At 41.2% G+C, this 19,307-nt stretch overlaps 1 pseudogene; it reads left to right on the forward strand.

The window, feature by feature from the left end:
• The window catches only part of LOC127617774 (neurexin-1a-like), a 233,428-nt pseudogene that overhangs the window by 119,809 nt on the left and 94,312 nt on the right, over positions 1-19,307 (forward strand).

A 19,307-nucleotide genomic window follows, 5' to 3' on the forward strand; every position in this document is an offset into this window, starting at 1 on the left:
CTACCATCTGAATGTCTCAACAGAAATCAAGACTCATCAGACCAGGCAACATTTTTCCAGTCTTCAACTGTCCAATTTTGGTGAGCTCTTGCAAATTGTAGCTTCGTTTTCCTATTTGTAGTGGAGATGAGTGGTACCTGGTGGGGTCTTCTGCTGTTGTAGCCCATCCGCCTCAAGGTTGTGCGTGTTGTGGCTTCACAAATGCTTTGCTGCATACCTCGGTTGTAACGAGTGGTTATTTCAGTCAAAGTTGCTCTTCTATCAGCTTGAATCAGTCGGCCCATTCTCCTCTGCCCTCTAGCATCAACAAGGGATTTTCACCCACAGGACTGCTGCATACTGGATGTTTTTCCCTTTTCACACCATTCTTTGTAAACCCTAGAAATGGTTGTGCATGAAAATCCCAGTAACTGAGCAGATTGTGAAATACTCAGACTGGCCCGTCTGGCACCAACAACCATGCCACGCTCAAAATTGCTTAAATCACCTTTCTTTCCCATTCTGACATTCAGTTTGGAGTTCAGGAGATTGTCTTGACCAGGACCACACCCCTAAATGCATTGAAGCAACTGCCATGTGATTGGTTGATTAGATAATTGCATTAATGAGAAATTGAACAGGTGTTCCTAATAATCCTTTAGGTGAGTGTATATATCTTGAAAGTTCTGCTGAACAAACACTGCAGATCGCAAATGTGATGTCCTTATCAGAAACTTTGAAGAATTTCCACACCGCTGACATGATCGGCCTTAGTTTGGTAGCGCCGTGATAAGGGCTAGATCGATCCAGAGTGAAATCAGAGCACTGAGGGGCGGGGCGAGGCAAGGAGGTATATATTTTCGGCTCATATTTTCGGCCTTTTTTCTCTTTCGGCCGAAAACTGAAAGTGACATTTTTGGCGACATGTATGTGTTACAGTTTCTGGTACCTTTAAAAAAAAAAAAGTATATACAGCTCTGAAAAAAAATAAATAAGAGACCACTCCAAATGTTTCTTAAATCAGTATCTTTACATTTATGGCAGCCATTCCATTCCAGTGTCTGTTGAATTCCTGCTTGAATTTTTGAGCCAGGGGTGGCATAAAATCACCCAACAGCAATGTGAAAGACTGGTGGAAAGCGTGCAAAGACGCATGAAAGCTGTGACTGAAAATCAGGGTTATTTCACCAAATATTGATTTCAGAACTCTTCCTAAGTTAAAACATTAGTATTGGATTGTTTATAAATGAATATGGACTTGTTTTCTTTGCATTATTTGAGGTCTGATTGTTATTTTGACCAGTTGTCATTTTCTGCAAATAAATGCTCTAAATGACAATATTTTTATTTGGAATTTTGAAGAAATGTTGTCAGTAGTGTATAGAATAAAAAAAATTTTTTTTCATTTTATTCAAAAAACATACCTATAAATAGTAAATCCAGAGAAAATTTACATTTGGAGTGGTCTCTTAATTTTTTTCCAGAGCTGAATATGCATATACTGTATATAATAATTACATACAGATGAGGCTATTCACAGTAAAAACTATTTGAAGCACAATCTTCCACCAACTGGGATTTATTAAAGGAGCTTTGTGCAGGTTTATGTACTGTTTTATACATCTGAAAAGTTTGTGCAAACACAAAATCCGAGTTGTCACTTTTATGATGAAATCTATGGCAAGTATTATACATGAGGCCCCAAAAGAGCATTTAAGTCAACACGAGTTGAAAGTGTCATAGAACACCTCTACATGACGTTGTTGCTTCAGCAAATGTTTTTCATCTCACGTATGCTTTTATGAAACTATCAGTTTTTGTTTAATGTTTAGGGCAGGTTTGTTGATTGTGTTGATTTAAAACTCGATAGAGCATCAAGTTTAAAAACCTAATCTGTTTGGGAGAACATTGAAACTGTCTTTTAGCGCCACTTAGTGGACATCTGACCTTGGGACTGCCGCAATATGTGTAATGAGCCACCAAATACCATTTTGCACACAGTGTCACCACAGTCACATAATTGTCATGAGATTAGGATCATCTCATGTGAGTTTACATAATTTTAACATATTTTTTACAAGTATATTTTGCGACGAGGAGGAGGGCGTGGCCGGGCTGTCATGGATCACAGCTGGCACTGAATCAGCTGATCAGCGGAAGAGCGAGATAAGGGGTGGGCGGAAACGCCGGTTCAAAAGAGAGAGGCATGCGGCCGTGCTGCACATTTGTTTATGTTAGTTTTAAGTTGAGATTGATATTAAAACTTTATGTTGACTATTCAGCTGGTTCCCGCCTCATCCTTGCCCAACCTTTACCTGTTACATATATCTTTATGTTTACAATGTTAGCAGTTTGCAGGCCCAGATGGAATTTTTTGTTTTTGCATTTTCAGTAATGATTTTGAAGGAAAATCTGCAGAATTTGTGGAATGAATTTGAACATGGTAAAATGTGTTAAATGAAGCTGAGAGTAATACACATATTGGTAGCTGAACATGTAATCAAATTTGCCAAAATGTTTAATAATCAAACATACAAAGGGTTAAAAAGCAAAGAACCTTTGTTAATGACAGATTTGGCAATTCTGCTGAAATCTGCTGAGCTCTTCACACACAGATTCTGCCTTGGCCTGGCAATTAGCCCACAAAATACTGAGTGCACCTTTAACCAGAATTTGTACGAAAACATACTGTACATAGAATTGCATTGTTGTTCCTAAAAGTTATTCCATAACCTCTTTGAATAAAACCCTGTAGTTAATGCTGTGAGTTAATGCTTATCAGGTTTTTAACTCTCACTTTTTTTCTTATTCTTGATTGTTTTCAGGAAAGGAAGAATATGTAGCAACATTCAAGGGGTCAGAATACTTCTGCTACAATCTCTCTATGAACCCAATCCAAAGCAGCAGTGATGAGATCACACTGTCATTCAAAACACTGCAGAGGAATGGACTGATGCTGCACACAGGCAAATCTGCAGACTACGTCAACCTGGCGCTGAAAAACGGGGCAGTGTCTCTTGTCATAAATTTGGGTTCCGGGGCATTTGAAGCTCTGGTGGAGCCAGTCAATGGGAAATTTAATGACAATGAGTGGCATGATGTGAAAGTAACACGGAATCTGCGTCAGGTAATAGAACCACAGGAGCTGAGAATCACAGTCAAGATCTCTTTAGATTTTACACAACTAAAGATTCAATCCAGATGAGCAAACAATGCTTTATTTGATTTAGGACATGTCTACAGTACAGTATATAAACAATGAAACTCATTCATACCTAATTGATAGCTCCTGAAATGTGCTTTTAAAAAAGAAGTGCTAGCTGCACTAATGTGTGCTACTAAAGTACTGTGGGATTTGCATATAGCATTCTGCATTTACTCACCCTAATTTTGTCCCATACCTGTATGACTTTATTTCTTCTGTGTCACACAAAATGTGGTTATCAGAATGTTCATGTTGCTTTTGTTTCCATAAAAAAAAGCATGGGGGCCTGCAGGATTTCATCTTTGCCTATGCACTTTGCACAGAAAAATAACCAAGTTAAGAAGCGTACCATTAAACGGCCCAGTGGTATGCTTCCACCAGAGGATTTTTTTTGTTAGTACACCGAGTTTTACATTTTCTTGGCAAAAATTTTGTAAAAAATTTCTGTAAAAAATGTCTCGCGACATCTGTATTCTAAACAGATGTCTCGAGACATTTTTTACAGTTGATGTTCTTTTTAACTTGACAGCATCTAAAATAATGCACACTTGCGAGAGATAATTGGTGAACTTGCCACACACAGCTGCGTCTCTACTTTAAGGAAAAGTGGGGTTAAGCCCCGCCAGAGGTGGCACAGTTGTGCAAATTGCATAGAATCTTCATAAATGTATTTTAAGAAATAATATGTTTTCCACAACTTAAACATGTTTTATGTAAATTATACAAGAAAAAAGTATATATTCTTTTGAGAAATTCTATTATTATTAAGGTATGTTGCGTAAAAGCCATTTAATTGTCCTCGTTTGCTATGCATGGGGCTAGCCCTTCATCCTCAATATTAATCAGTGGAGATCTGGAGAACATCATGTGCATGTGCAACGAGCGTTCAATGATGGCCTGAGGAGCTAGTTTGCCTTTGCCCCTGAGCCAGTCAAAAGCTTCAATAATATTTATGTCAGCTGTTGACATGAGCATCGGAAGTTACCGCTCTTGGCTGCAGACCTGCGTAGTGAAATTCACTGGTAAGTTTTAAAAGCTTTTTTTTTCTTCTAATTTGCTGCTGGTAGGATTAAAGTGCACTGTCCATCATTTCAATGAATTGTATGCCATTGTGTTGAGGTGCTGTGTTTTGGTGCATTGGTATGTATTAGATTACAAAGACTTATAAATATTGGTCTCATTTTGATCCGTTTTGTTATGCTGTTCATTCGAGTTAGTAAAATAATACGTACACCCTTTGACGATTTGCCTATTTACTTACTTTCATGATTATTTGAGCTTTTTGATGTAGATGTGCACGTCTTAGTGATGTTTTGTGCTGAGATTAAATCATTAGGGATGTTTGTGTGGCATCATGTTCAGAGGTTGCGCTAGAAAAAAGTCTTTATTCGTCACTCTCTGTATAATTTCTGTCATGATCTATTTTTATCAGTCATACTTGTTTTCATTTTATAAGTACTAGGGCATTGAGGGGCGTAGCATCTATTATTATACATGACAGTAGATAGGCTTCTATGATAGATTTTTTGACTCCCCTTGTTTGATTCTGGTGAAACCAATGAGTTCTATGTGAACCTACCTGTCTACCTGTCAATCAACCACTGCACTAAAATTACGTTTTTAAACTTTGCCGGTTAAAGCGCATACACACATGCACATGTTTTTATTTGTAAATTTGTTTTAGATTTTGTTGTAAACCTGAGATGCCACTGGACACACGTCATGATTGCTGAAATGTTCTCAGGTAAAATGTGTTAGAGCAGGGCTTTCAGGTCAGTCAGAACACTCATGGTATAGCTACAGGCACCACTGAACGAAAACATCAAATACAATTTATTTATAGAGCACTTTAAAAACTATGTATTCCAAAGTGCTGTACAATCAAGATAATAAAAGGCAAAACATACAACCATAAAATCAAATATACATACATGTGGCAGGGCGGAGGGCAGGGCCGGGTCGTGATCATACACACCCGGTCCCTATTATTTATATTGAAAAGCCGGTTCTCGCCTCCTCCTTTCCATTGATCCCTTTACACTGGTGCCGAAGCCCGGGAAGGAGGAGGGATACGCCGTAGTAGAGTTCTCGCCACTAACGTCCACCCCAACGGAGCAGCCGCGGCCTGAAAGAGGATGATGGCCGCCGACCGCGAGGGGAGAAGGGGCTCCTAGCCAACCGCCTGGAGTGGTCAGGGGTGCAGGAGTCGCCTACCGGCCGCTGAAACGCGGCGGGGTTTAAGACCCGCGAGCGGGGAGGGGCTCGCTGCCGACCGCCTGAAGCGAGAGAACCGCTGCCAGGGGCGGGGGAGACCCCTTCTGTTCCCCGAGAATGTCCGCCAAAGGCTGGAGGACTGCCTCTGATCCGCTCGGAAAGGTGCGGCTGTCGTCCAATAGAGGGTGGAGGAGTGGCTGAGGAACAAGCTGCGGTGTATCGGAGAACTGGCGAGTAAGAGTTTTTTTTTTCATCTCTCTCTCTCCTCTCTCTCTCTCTCTCACTGTCGCTCTTCGTTGGCCTTTCCCCTCTTTTAAATTTGACAGTGTTTTTTGGGGGGTACTACACTGTTACAGGAAGTACCCCCCCCCATTTGAATTATTTCTGTTTCCCTCCCCTTGTCCCCTCCCTCGTCCTGGTAGATGGGGATGACCTGCCGGCAGACTAGACGTAAAGCACGCCCTCCCCCAGGGAAAGGGGGGGGGGTGTATGTCAGGCCGGGGGCTCCCCAGCCTGAGAGAACGAGGGAGGAATGTGGCAGGGCGGAGAGCGGGGCCGGGTCGTGATCATACACACCCGGTCCCATATTTGGCTAATTATGCCTCAGTGTGGGATAAAGGCTGACTGCTGGGGATCGTGCGGGAGAGAGAGATCGTTTACGGACATGTCCATCGTGTGTGTTTGTGTCTTCTTTTAAGTTTATCATCAAACTATTATTTATATTGAAAAGCCGGTTCTCGCCTCCTCGTTTCCATTGATCACAATACAATACTAAAAAATGTTGTATTATAAATAATTATGAAACACATTGCATTGGATAAGATAACAAGTACAAGTTAGTTTTAAGATGAGATTTAAACATCTTGATCATGGTCGAAAACCTTACTGAAAAAGGTAATTTTCAAATGGAAAATTCCACAGTCTTGGAACAGCAGAAAAAGTGCGATCACCTTTGCATTTAAGACGAGTGTGAGGAATCTTGAGAATGAGTTGAGAATTTGACTGAAGTTATCTTGAAGAGCAGTGAATATTAATCAGATCCTTGATATATTCAGGAGCCAGACCATGGAGAGCTTTAAAATCATACAACAGAATCTTATAGAATATTGACCAGAGAACGTCCTGCTCCAGAAAGGACAAAAAAGCTTCATAAAAGTACCATAAAAGCAATCAATGACTTGTGCTATGACACAGTGTGCATAAAAAAAGTATAGGCTTCTCTTGCTTGAGGTGGATTTTTTTTATTATAATATAATATATGTGCATAAACCGTAGAAAGGGGTTATGGCATGAGGAATCACATTTTCCATGATCTTTTCACATATACATGATCATTGTATTATAAAAACATACTGCGTGTTTCAGAATTCAAAGCTTACTTCTCAATGCTAAAAGAACATTTGTTGAAACCAAGCTGCCAAAATGAATTGTTCTCTACTTTCTCCACATAGTGATGTCACATTATTTGAGAAATTTGCATCACAGCAAAGCCTACTTTAGCTTATTACCTCCATAGTCTCGCCCAGTAGTGGTGAGAAGTGAGATGGTAAGGAGAGAACAGGTGTGTTTGACTTGAATTGCATCTCAATTTACCGATCAGTGAGATCTGTAAATTAATCATTTAATTTTGTTCTTGTTTGCCATGGGACTAAAAAGGAGTTTTCAGAACATGCCAAAAAACAAAATAAACCACAAAAAGCACCATAAAACAATAATAAATTTCATCCTTAATTTTTTTAGCTGTAATCCAAATCTTCAGACTGCTTTCTTTGAAGAACAGACACCAATTCAAGCCTTTTATTGAACGATCTCAGCCTCGATCCGCTGCAGCACCATCGGGCCCGCCATGACCATCGACCCGCTTCGGTTGGTTTCGTTTTCAAAATTCTAAAATTGCCGCCTCAGAAAGCGACCAGCAGTTTTTCGGCAGTGATGTTGGCTCTCAAGTGTCTTGTGATCATTTGCAACATGCTGTATTCTGTGATGTATATGTTTGAATGAATTATGACAGCGCAGTTATGGAGTGCATCAAGAGAAGATTTACAGTGATTAATATATTAAATTACACTCTCCACCTACCACAATGCTATTGTATGCTGTCATTCTTTTAGGTAACCCCCCCAATAATCAAAACAAGCAATTAAATGGATTTGTGATAGTTTTCACCAAACTGGAGGTGTCAGAATAAACAACCTTAGTTATGTCATACTACCATACTACTCTTATTTTTGACATAGCAGAAGTATCAAGAGAATTATGTGTATGCACGTCACTGTTGTCACATTGTGAGCCTGGCCAATCTCGAATAAGCTGCGTTGTCATCAGTGCCAGGTGGCTGTTGTATCGCTCTCGTGGTACTTCATTGGCAGACATCGCAGTGACGCATGGCACCGTCTCAAGTTGGACAAATTTCTAACCATCATGCACTGCCTCAGTTTTGCCGCCGATGGCTTTGTGCAGCGCTGCATGAATTCGAACACACCTAATAAGTCAAGAGTCAAGAGCAGACAGCTAATCATAACATTGGCCATTTACTGTCAAGTCTTACAGAAGAAGCAGCACCAAAACCAAGCGTTTCTGACAGAGGGGAAAAATGACACTGGAAAAGGATCATATTTTACAAATATATGAGTTTTTTTTAATGTATAAAATAAATAAAAACTTATATTATAAGTGAACCTCAATAAAGACATTACAATTATGAAAAAGGCATGTCATGACCTCTTTCAATGGGTCTATAGAATATAGAATATCATCTATATCATTGTATAAAGTCTGAAATAGACACAAAGCCTGTCATCAAAATAATTGTCTACTATCTCCTCCCAGAACTGTGTAACATGCTTTCACTTTCAAGGATCTACCACTGAACATTATTGTAGTAAACATAAAATTAATCGGAGCAATTTGTTTGCAAGATCTAAACCTTAAGTAAGTTACACACATTTACAACCTCAGTCATGAAAAAGTTGGGACAGTATGTAAAATGCAAATAAAAATAAAAAGGAGTGATTTACAAGCTACATTTCACTCACTGCACACCAGTCAAAGACTAACTAGTAGTAATGGCCGTTTTCGAAACACACTTCATAAAGCTTCTAAACTTTTACAAATGTTTTGTTTCGAACCAATGCTTTGGAGTGCATATCAAACTCACATGAGTCACATGATTTCAGCGAACAAGGCTTCTTCATGTCACACTGTTTCATAACAAAGTTACGTCACACTGTTTCGAAACAAAACGGCTATGCTAGTGGGCATTGATCCCACAGCGAAAGAGTGAAACCCTGAATCAGTGTTCAATGCAAGATGTAACTGATCTTGAGTCTGTTCAGCAATTACTTAAGTCCATAAAATCAGACTGATTGAAACAAGAGTTGCTGATTTGAATTTAGTCATTTTAATTTCCATGCCTATCAACTTGAGTAGGGTTCCCACAGGAAAAAAATATGAGAAATATATTTTAGAGAGAAGTAAATATTTTGTGATATTAAAAGAGATTTATTTGTTTTACTAAAAGTTAATAAAATTTGGGAGTAACATATGCTGCCATCAAGAGGCTTTCTTTTCCAGGTATGCCCTTGCATTTTCTAGCAGGAGAGCATCATACCAGATACTGCCTGGATTATAAGTGCATGGCTGCATAAGCAGAAAATGCTGGTGCTAAATTAGCCTGCCTGCAGTCCTAACCTGTCTCCAAGTGAGAATGTGTGGTACATGATGAAGTGCAAAATATGACAATGAAGGCCCCACACAACTGCACAGCTGAAGACCGGCATAATGGATGAATGGGGGAAATTCTGCCTGCTAAACTTTACAAATTTATATCTTCAGTGCCCAAATGCTAAAGTGTTATTAGAAGAAATAGTGGTTTGTGTAATGAACCCTTTGAGTGTTTGAAGAATAAACATCATGGTTTCTGATGTAACTGGGCCATATAAGTTCCATGTTGGGGGGTGTCCCTCCAAAGAGGTGTTAGGTGTTGCCCAGCCTGCAGCTCTACAGATGGGACAACACCCAATAAGCCCCAACACCCCTGGTAGAATGGGTTCGCAGACCAGCAGGGGGCGGCACATGCTGTGCATGGTATGCCATAGTGATGCATCGATGACCCAGTGAGCATTCCTCTGTTTGGAGACAGCGCTTCCTTTCCGCTGTCCACTGAAGCAGACAAAGAGCTGCTCGGAGCTTCTAAAGCTCTGCGTGCGATCCAAGAAGATGCGAAGAGCATGCACTGGAAACAGCAATGCCAAGGCTGGGTCTGCCTCCTCCTGAGGCAGCGCTTGCAGGTTCACCAACTGATCCCTAAAAGGGGTCATGGGAACCTTGGGCACGCAGCCCGGTCGGGGTCTCAGGATGACGTGAGAGTAAGCCGGACTGAACTCCAGGCACAGTTTGCTGACAGAGAACACCTGCAGGTCCCCTACCCTCTTGATGGAGGTGAGCGCTGTCAGGAGGGCGGTCTTTAGAGAGAGCGCCTTTAGCTCAGCTGACTCAAGGGGCTCGAAGGGAGATCCCCAAAGGACCACAGAGAGGTCCCATGAGGTGCCAGGTGCGGCCTGGGGGTATTTAACCTCCTCGCACCTCTCAGGAACCTGATGATCAAATCGTGCTTCCCTAAATATTTACCGTCTACTGCATCGTGATGTGCCGATATAGCGACCAGATACACTTTCAAGGTGGTGGTGGAAAGCCGTCCCTCCAACTTCTCTTGCAGGAAGGAAAGCACTGATCCTCCTGCGCATCTCTGGGGTCTTTGCCTCGGGAAGAACACCACTTAGCAAACATAAAGGCACCTCGTTGAGGGGGCCCTGGCCTGACTGATCGTGTCTAACAGTGCAGGTTATATGCCACTTAAGTCTTCCACGTCCCGTTCAGGGGCCAGACATTGAGATTCCAGAGGTCCGGTCACGGGTGCCTGATGGTGCCCCGTCCCTGAGAAAGAAGGTCCTTCCTCAAGGGAATTCACCAATTCTGGGAGTACCTTTAAGGGGCCACTAAGAGGATCTGCTCCTCATCCTCCCTGACCTTGCACAATGTCTGTGCAATTAGGCTCACTGGGGGAATGCATATTTGCATAGCTCCAGCGGCCAGCTGTGTTCCAGGGCATCTGTGCTGAGGGGAGCCTCGGTCAAAGAGTACCAAAGTGGGCAGTGGGAGGATTCTGGGGAAGCAAACAGGTCTACCTGTGCTTGGCCGAATCGACTCCAGATCAGCTGGACCGCCTGAGGGTGGAGTTTCCACTCTCCCCTGAGCGTAACCTACCACGATAGCATGTCCGCTGTGCTGTTGAGGTGGCCCGGGATGTGAGTGACCCGCAGCGACTTGAGACACTGCTGACTCAAAAGGAGGAGACGACAGGCGAGTTGTGACATTTGATGAGAGCGTAGGATGCCTTGGCGGTTGATGTATGCAATCGTCGCTGTGTTGTCCATCCGACCGCGTTTCAGCTACCTTATACAGGTGAAACTCGAAAAATTAGAATATCGTGCAAAAGTTCATTAATTTCAGTAATTCAACTTAAAAGGTGAAACTAATATATTATATAGACTCATTACAAGCAAAGTAAGATATTTCAAGCCTTTATTTGATATAATTTTGATGATTATGGCTTACAGCTTATGAAAACCCCAAATTCAGAATCTCAGAAAATTAGAATATTACATGAAATTAATAAAAAAAAGGATTTTAAATACAGAAATGTCGGCCCTCTGAAAAGTATAATCATGCATATGTACTCAGTACTTGGTTTGGGCCCCTTTTGCATTAATTACTGCCTCAATGCGCGTAGCATGATGCTATCAGCCTGTGGCACTGCTGAGGTGTTATGGAAGACCAAGATGCTTCAATAGCGGCCTTCAGCTCTTCTGCATTGTTTGGTCTCATGTCTCTCATCTTTCTCTTAGCAATGCCCCATAGATTCTCTATGGGGTTCAGGTCAGGCGAGTTTGCTGGCCAATCAAGCACAGTAATACCATGGTCACTGAACCAGGTTTTGGTACTTTTGGCAGTGTGGGCAGGTGCCAAGTCCTGCTGGAAAATGAAGTCAGCATCTCCATAAAGCTTGTCTGCTGAAGGAAGCATGAAGTGCTCTAAAATGTCCCGGTAGACGGCTGCGTTGACTCTGGACTTAATAAAGCACAGTGGACCAACACCAGCCGATGACATGGCTCCCCAAACCAACACAGACTGTGGAAACTTCACACTGGACTTCAAGCATCTTGGATTGTGTGCCTCTCCATTCTTCCTCCAGACTCTGGGACCTTGGTTTCCAAATGAGATGCAAAATTTGCTCTCATCAGAAAAGAGGACTTTGGACCACTGAGCAACAGACCAGTTCTTTTTTTCTTTAGCCCAGGTAAGGCGTTTGACATTTGAAGCCCATGTCCAGGACCCGTCTGTGTGTGGTGGCTCTTGATGCAGTAACTCCAGCCTCAGTCCACTCCTTGTGAAGCTCCCCACACATTTGAATGGCCTTTTCCTGACAATCCTCTCCAGGCTACGGTCATCCCTGCTGCTTGTGCACCTTTTTCTTCCACACTTTTCCCTTCCACTTAACTTTCTATTAATGTGCTTTGATACAGCACTTTGAGAACATCCAACTTCTTTTGCAATTACCTTTTGAGGCTTTCCCTCCTTGTGGAGGGTGTCAATGATGGTTTTCTGCACAACTGTCAGGTCAGCAGTCTTCCCCATGATTGTGAATTCAACTGAACCAGACTGAGAGACCATTTAAAGGCTCAGGAACCCTTTGCAGGTGTTTAGCTGATTAGAGTGTGACACTTTGAGCCTACAATACTGAACCTTTTCACAATATTCTAATTTTCTGAGATTCTGAATTTGGGGTTTTCATAAGCTGTAAGCCATAATCATCAAAATTATATCAAATAAAGGCTTGAAATATCTTACTTTGCTTGTAATGAGTCTATATAATATATTAGTTTCACCTTTTAAGTTGAATTACTGAAATTAATGAACTTTTGCCCAATATTCTAATTTTTCGAGTTTCACCTGTAATTTGGCCAAAGTGAGATATCTTAAGAGGCAGCATAATTAAGATACCTAGCTTTTGAAACAGCCTTTGCGTTGGGAGTGTGCCTTTGATGTCTTAAGATGCTTCCTGCGGAGGACACTCACTAGGATTTGGAACAGATGTTCACCGGATCTTTGAACAGATGTTTTGCATATGACCATTCTGTTGCCCCAGGTAACAAGCCTATCTTGGACTGACAGACAGCTCATAGCGAATAATTCTCTGGCTTTGGGGTGAGTTTTGGATGTGCCAACCTTACTAGATGTACATATGAGATTACCTTTTGTAGGATTTCATCTTCAACAGTGCTAGACCTTATGATGTCTGCCTTCTGCTTTGAGGCTGGCATAATCTAACTGATTGATTCCACGTAACATGCCTCGTCTGAGTTTGTCACTGCAGTCCTTTTCATGACTCAAGGGGCCCAATGGACAACAACTAAGGTGTTGCCTGGTGCATATTCTGCTGTGAGTTTGAATCTCATTAGCCACATTAATAGCCTCTGGCAGTGAAGTGGGATCACGTCCAGGTCCTTGGAGTTCATTAGTGACACTAAAGTCTTGCGGAAGGCGATCAGCTTCAATTCATCTAGGCCGTGTAAGTATTTTGCGTACCGTTCACATGCCCCAACACTGGCCAGGCACTCCTTTTGTATTTGTGTGTATCTGGTTTCAGTGTCACTTAGATTCTTGGCATCATAGAATGTTAAAGTGGTGAGTTTAAGAGGTGTCTCTTTACCTCTTTAAATGCTGCTTTCTGTGCTGGACACCATGTTCATGTTGACTTGGATTTCAGGAGGTTGCACAGCGGCTGACCTGCTGTAGCTAGTTTGGGGATGTACTTTCCCAAGTAATTCACCATGCCTAGGACAATTCTTAGCTCCAGTACATTCTCTAGTGAGAATGAAGTCTGCTTTGGGGTGGGTACCATGTGTGCACACCACTCATTGGGCTCCATCACTTTCTCTATGATGCCCACAGCCTCCATCGTGTACAGCTCCTCCTTCACAGGTTTCATGAGGGGAATTGGGACTCTGACTTCACTCACCAGTTTGCTTTTGCACATCCTCTCCCAGTGCTTTGTATTCCTGCATCTGTTGAATGAGGATTTTAATACTGGGAAGACATCTGATTTCTTTTGCATATCTTTGCCTCATCTGCTGCACGTTTTCCCCATTCACTGTCCCTGGAGCATCTGTGTTGTTTCCGATGTGTTTGATTTTTGTTCTACTGTGGAGAGATGTGATGGGAATAGTGGAACTAACAACTCGAACTAAATGCAGCACTGGAGCAAATTAGGTTAACAAGACACATCCGGGGAACAATCAGAGGGGAACAAGCAACAAAGACAAGACAAGAAACCAAAACATGTTTTCAAATAAATGTCCAAGCAAAAACGAAAGAGTTCTAAACACCCTATCGACATCTGTTGGCAGCCAGGGGAAAGTCCCATAAGTGTTACAGAGCCCACTTTTAATTGGTTGCTCCTGACACCCAAAATAAAAAATAAAAAAAATTAAACAAACTAGGATAGGTCAGGAAATGGCTTTGTGGGCAGTAATACTAGAAACCATGGGGGTGGCAGGGTCTGCAAGGGGACGGAGACCACAGGGAATCAAGCAGCACCAGAGGGTGACCAGGTGACCATGGAGGTTCTGACAGGCAACCAGGATACCAGGGTAGAGCAGGCAGGCAACCAGGAGACCAAGGTGAAGATGGCAGGTGACTTCATTTGATAAATGAAATATGTATCAAACATTTTAAGAAACATTTCTTAGTCCTTATCCTCTCCTTGGTGAATGAACTGAACATGTTTTCAGTTTCACCCCCCTTATGCATAGATGAACGTGCTTACTTATACACAGGCGTCTAGTTTATCCAGTTTTGTTGCCATTCTGTAGCTCATGAACTGCTTTTTTCAGTCGGCCCATTTCGCAGGTGATTTGAAGCAAAATTACTCCATGTAACTGACCACAGTTTGACGCCAAATGACACCATGTAATGAACCCTTTTGTAATTTAAAGAAGAAGCTTAAAGTCCAGTCTCGTAGTAGTAACTTTAAACCTTTAAGTGATATTTCTGTTCTCTGAATCACATGAGATGGAAGCGCTGCTTTATTCAATTTAATAAATTAAATTTGTCACTTTGTTGGAAACATGATTTTTGATTGCAACAGGACAGGTTTGAATTTGTGGAAGCACAAATGAGATTTGAGAGCTATGGTAGAGTACAATCTCCTTTCGTGTACCAAAGAAAAAAAAGTTGTACAGATTTGGAATGACATGAGAGTAAGTGATGACAGAATGTTAATATTAATATGAACTTCAGGTAGCACCATATCATGGACAGAGTGTTACTTCAAGCTATGTTTTTAGTGGTTTGTCAAAAATGTGGTGGGAGAGTTCTGAGTGATCTGAGTATTACATGCATCCTTTATTGATATGCAGATCTACATCCAGAATGCAACAAACTCAGGGAAATTTTTCATCAACAATGGCAGAAATATCACTTAGAAAATATATTGTTATTATAAAATTAATACGGTATTAATAAAAGAAAGATAATTTCACCCAATATTTGTTTGATTTTGTATTGTTTTGTCCTTATTACAGTATCATATCATTAGCTTTGCAACATGTTAGCGTCAAACTCTTTTACAGCAGCTTTGAAAGCAGCTCATCCAATCACATATTAGAGTCAGAATTCAAAACTAATTTTAATTTAAAATTAATAATTTATATTTTGGATATGTCCTTGCACATATTACAAGAGGTCTGTTTAAACCTCATGAGACAATAATACAAATGGTGAAAGTACTCGGATAAGACACAAAAAATATCCATTCTGTGCGATAGTTTATGTTAGTTTATGGCAGTAAAACAAATCTAAAGTTAATCACTAAGACTAAAAGCAGGTATAAAGGCTGTATATTTATAGACACTAGGATATTTGCAGTGTAAAATTATCAGATGCCCAATAAAAATGTGAATTGCTGATTATATTTTTTTAAAGAGGGTCACTTGATATATTTTAGGAATTTATTTTATGAACCATTCAATATCTGTCTATCATGGGCAGTTATGTTAAGAATATCATGCTAACATACTATTAGTATTGCTGCAGTATATAGTATATATGTATACTTTGGACAGTAGGCATATTTTAGTGTACACAGAAAACAGTGTGCTTAACTTGAACTTCCGTTACCATGTGAAATAAATTACAAAAGTTTAGACATTTTTGCACAAAATTGGAATAAAGATGAAAAATAACCCTTTATATTTCTAAGATGATAAGATGTCACTGACTGAATTAAATATGCATTGTGATGTCATGTGACAAACATAATGAGGTCATGTGAAATTGAACTCATTTTGAAAACACATATCATGGAACAAAGACTACTGTTTCACATACTGTTTCAACAAAAAATACTTGGCAGTATACAATAACTTACTGTGCTGTATTCAGGAAGTTAGCTAGTATTCTGTTCTCAATATAGTCGTATTCTTTATGGGGACAGATTTTTCAGAGGGGCAAAAATTTGCCCTAGCACCACATATGAAGCATACCAGTTTAGTTATTTATTTTCCCTCTTACTAACAATTAACATCACTCATGGAATGTGTCATACTGCTAACCAAATAATGTTTGTAATGTTTAATAAACAATGTACTAACTTTGGTAGTAATCATCATATCTTTATTTTGTTTTGAGTAACAGTGGTATTCTGTTCACAGTTTTAAATTTGCTTTCTCTCCTTTTCCACAAAGCACTCAGGCATTGGACACGCTATGGTAAACACACTACATTGTTCGGTAGAGATGACTCTAATTGTTTCTCAGTTTGGGTTTGCCTTGTATTTATTTTCTTTTACTTTAGACTTGTACCAATAAATGGGAACTAAGGTTTGTACTCTATTGCTTTTTCTTCTTCTTTTCAATAAATTTATCATCCCTGATTTTTTTCCTTATCCACTTTAGTTTTTACATTTAGAAGCATCATCTCGATCATTTTTGCAGTGGTTTGAAAGATGTCCAGACTGCTTAAGTCAGTACAATTTCCTCTAACTCTGCATTAAAGGAATGTCCAATGCAAGTTACAGTAAGATATCAACAGCATATGTGACATGTAAATTACTATAGAAAGTAAATTCAGCTCATCTCTATGTTTGTTTTTTGTTTGCAGAACAATACGGCACTTACAATGGAAATTCATGGTGCCAGGCAGAATACATTCAAATATACACAGTTTTAAATGTGTAGCCACAAGACTTACAGATTAAAGGTGTTGATTTGAGACCAGTGTGATCAAATTGTTACTGACCTTGTCTGTGTAAAGTTATATCCAATCTTTTAACTTCATTGTTATGACAATGCAAAGCTGGTAAACTCAGCAACTTTCACACTAGGATACCAAAAAAGAACGTGGCATAATGCTGTCTTCACATGATATTGGAATTGTCGTAAATATGATAGAGTTCCCTACTTGTAAGTTGCACTTGGATGCCCCCTCAAGTCGTAATTACAGGAAAACTTGGAGATGATGATACCCAAAATTTAGTTTAGAGGAGACATAATCTTTCAACATGGCAGAGGTTTGTGTGGTTAATGAAAGGTGTAATACATTTTTTCTAAATGTGGCTACTTTGTTATCAGTGTTTTGTATACATTTACTTATAAAATGGAAAGATTCGGTCCTGGATGCTGATTGGTCAACTGCCACAATATATTAATGACAAAGCACAGCTCTGACCTCTTCAAGGAACTTCTATTTGTTTCACTTGACAGCTCCCATAGCTGAAAGTTATTCTTGTTGCCTAGCAACATTCTGTTTATAGGTTACTGCCAGGGACTATATTTTCTGGCAGAAGGATGGCATTTAATGATTTTACTTACAAAATATAAAATTTTAATGAACGTTTGTGTCCTTAATATTTTTAATTATGTGGTGACTGTCTTTAATGAAGCAATAAGGCACTCGACAAATAGAGTCATGGCTGAAGTGGTTGCAGGTTCACGGCTTGATGTAATACAGCCTCTCATGCTTTATTACTATAATTTTTACACAGAGAAAATAGCATGCATTTGACAAAAAATCTGGCTCCGTTTACTTCTATAAGTATTACTGTAAACAGGGGTAGACTGGGGGTGTCACTGTCCTTTTCTGCATATCACGGCCCCCTTCGGCATATATGCTGCGTCTTTTTGTGGCCCTCTTCAGCTTGTCACAGCCCATTCTGCATAATGCATCGTGTAAGGCCAGTTCGGCCACGTTGTGTGGCCGTCACACTGGGAAAGGTCTCGGTTCTCCCTATGGCCAGTCCACCCCTGACTGTAAATAACTTCTTTAAAAAATATTATGGAGAGGTTCAGATTATTTTCTGTGGTAAACAACATAATGTCACAAATGCTGTTGATAGAGCTTAACTTGTATTGAACCTAGAAAATTTAAAAGGTTAGTTCACCCAAAAATGAATATTCTCTCATGATTTACTCACCCTCCTGGCATCCCGGATGTGTATGTTTTTCTTTCTTCTGCAAAACAGAAAAGAAGATTTTTAGAAGAATATTTCAGCTCTGTAGGTCCATACAATGCAAGTGAATGGTGCCAGAATTTTGAAGCTCCGAAATCCACATAAAGGGAGCATAAAAGTAATCCATATTACTCCATTGGGTAAATCCTTGTGTTCAGACACGATATGATAGGTGTGGGTGAGAAACAGATAAATATTTGTCGTTGCCCTTCTGTCACTCACTCGACATGTGTTGAATGAAGTGACACAAGGGGTCTTCCTTGGGAGCCTCGCGTACCTCTGAACTTGCAAAAAGGCCAATGACAAATTGGCAGACAGAATTTGCATGTTCCGCCCCCAGACATAGGAGTATAAATTGAAGCGGGCCTGCGTCTGTTTTTTTTTGGGAGCCGAGTGGTTGTGCAACAGTAGGCTGAGTTCACCACTGTTCCACTCACCTGTACTGGCATGAAGCACTGCGGTTGGATCCTACGGCGATTCAGCTATCCTACTTTTCTCAGCATGGAGTTAGACTCAGTCTCAATGTCAGCACGCCTCACCAACGAATGCACGCAGTCAGTGCTCAGGTGCCTCGCTCTCTTCGAGCCCGGCACAGCGGTTCCTCTACAACAATTGCAGAGGCTCCTGGGGCATATGGCATCCTCAGCCGTGGTCACGCCGCTCGGGTTGGTGCATATGAGACCTCTTCAGCACTGGCTTCAGACTCGAGTCCGAGATGGGCATGGCACTGCGGCACATACCGTGTGATAATCACCTCCTCCTGCCGTCATACTTTCAACCCTTGGACAGGGCTCTGTTTTCTGTGGACTGGAGTCCCCCTACAGCAGGTGTCCAGAGGCATTGTGGTCACCAGAGACGCCTCTCAACAGGGTTGGGGCACCATGTGCAACGGGCACACTGCCGATGGCACCTGAACAGGGCCTAGAGTTGCTGGCTGTATTCCTTGCCCTGTGGAGGTTTCTCCCGCTGATTCGGGGCACATCTTGATCCGTTCAGACAGCACCGCGATGGTAACGTACATAAATCGGCAAGGCGTTGTGCGCTCTTGTCATATGTCACAATTCGCCCACCATCTCCTCCTTTGGAGTCAGCAGTGACTCAGGTTGCTGCAAGCCACTCATATCCCTGGCAACCACAACACGGTGGCGGACACGCTGTCGCAACAGGTTTTGCCAAGCGGAGAGTGGAGGCTCCACTCTCCGGTTGGTCCAGCTGATTTTTGGCCGATTCGGCATGGCACAGGTAGATCTCTTTGCCTCCCAGGACAACACTCACTGCCCGATCTAGTACTCCCTGACAGAAGCCCCTCTCGGGACAGACGTGTTGGTACACAGCTGGCCC

Source organism: Xyrauchen texanus, chromosome 24 (assembly GCF_025860055.1).
Source record: "Xyrauchen texanus isolate HMW12.3.18 chromosome 24, RBS_HiC_50CHRs, whole genome shotgun sequence".
NCBI classification, from domain to species: Eukaryota; Metazoa; Chordata; class Actinopteri; order Cypriniformes; family Catostomidae; genus Xyrauchen; species Xyrauchen texanus.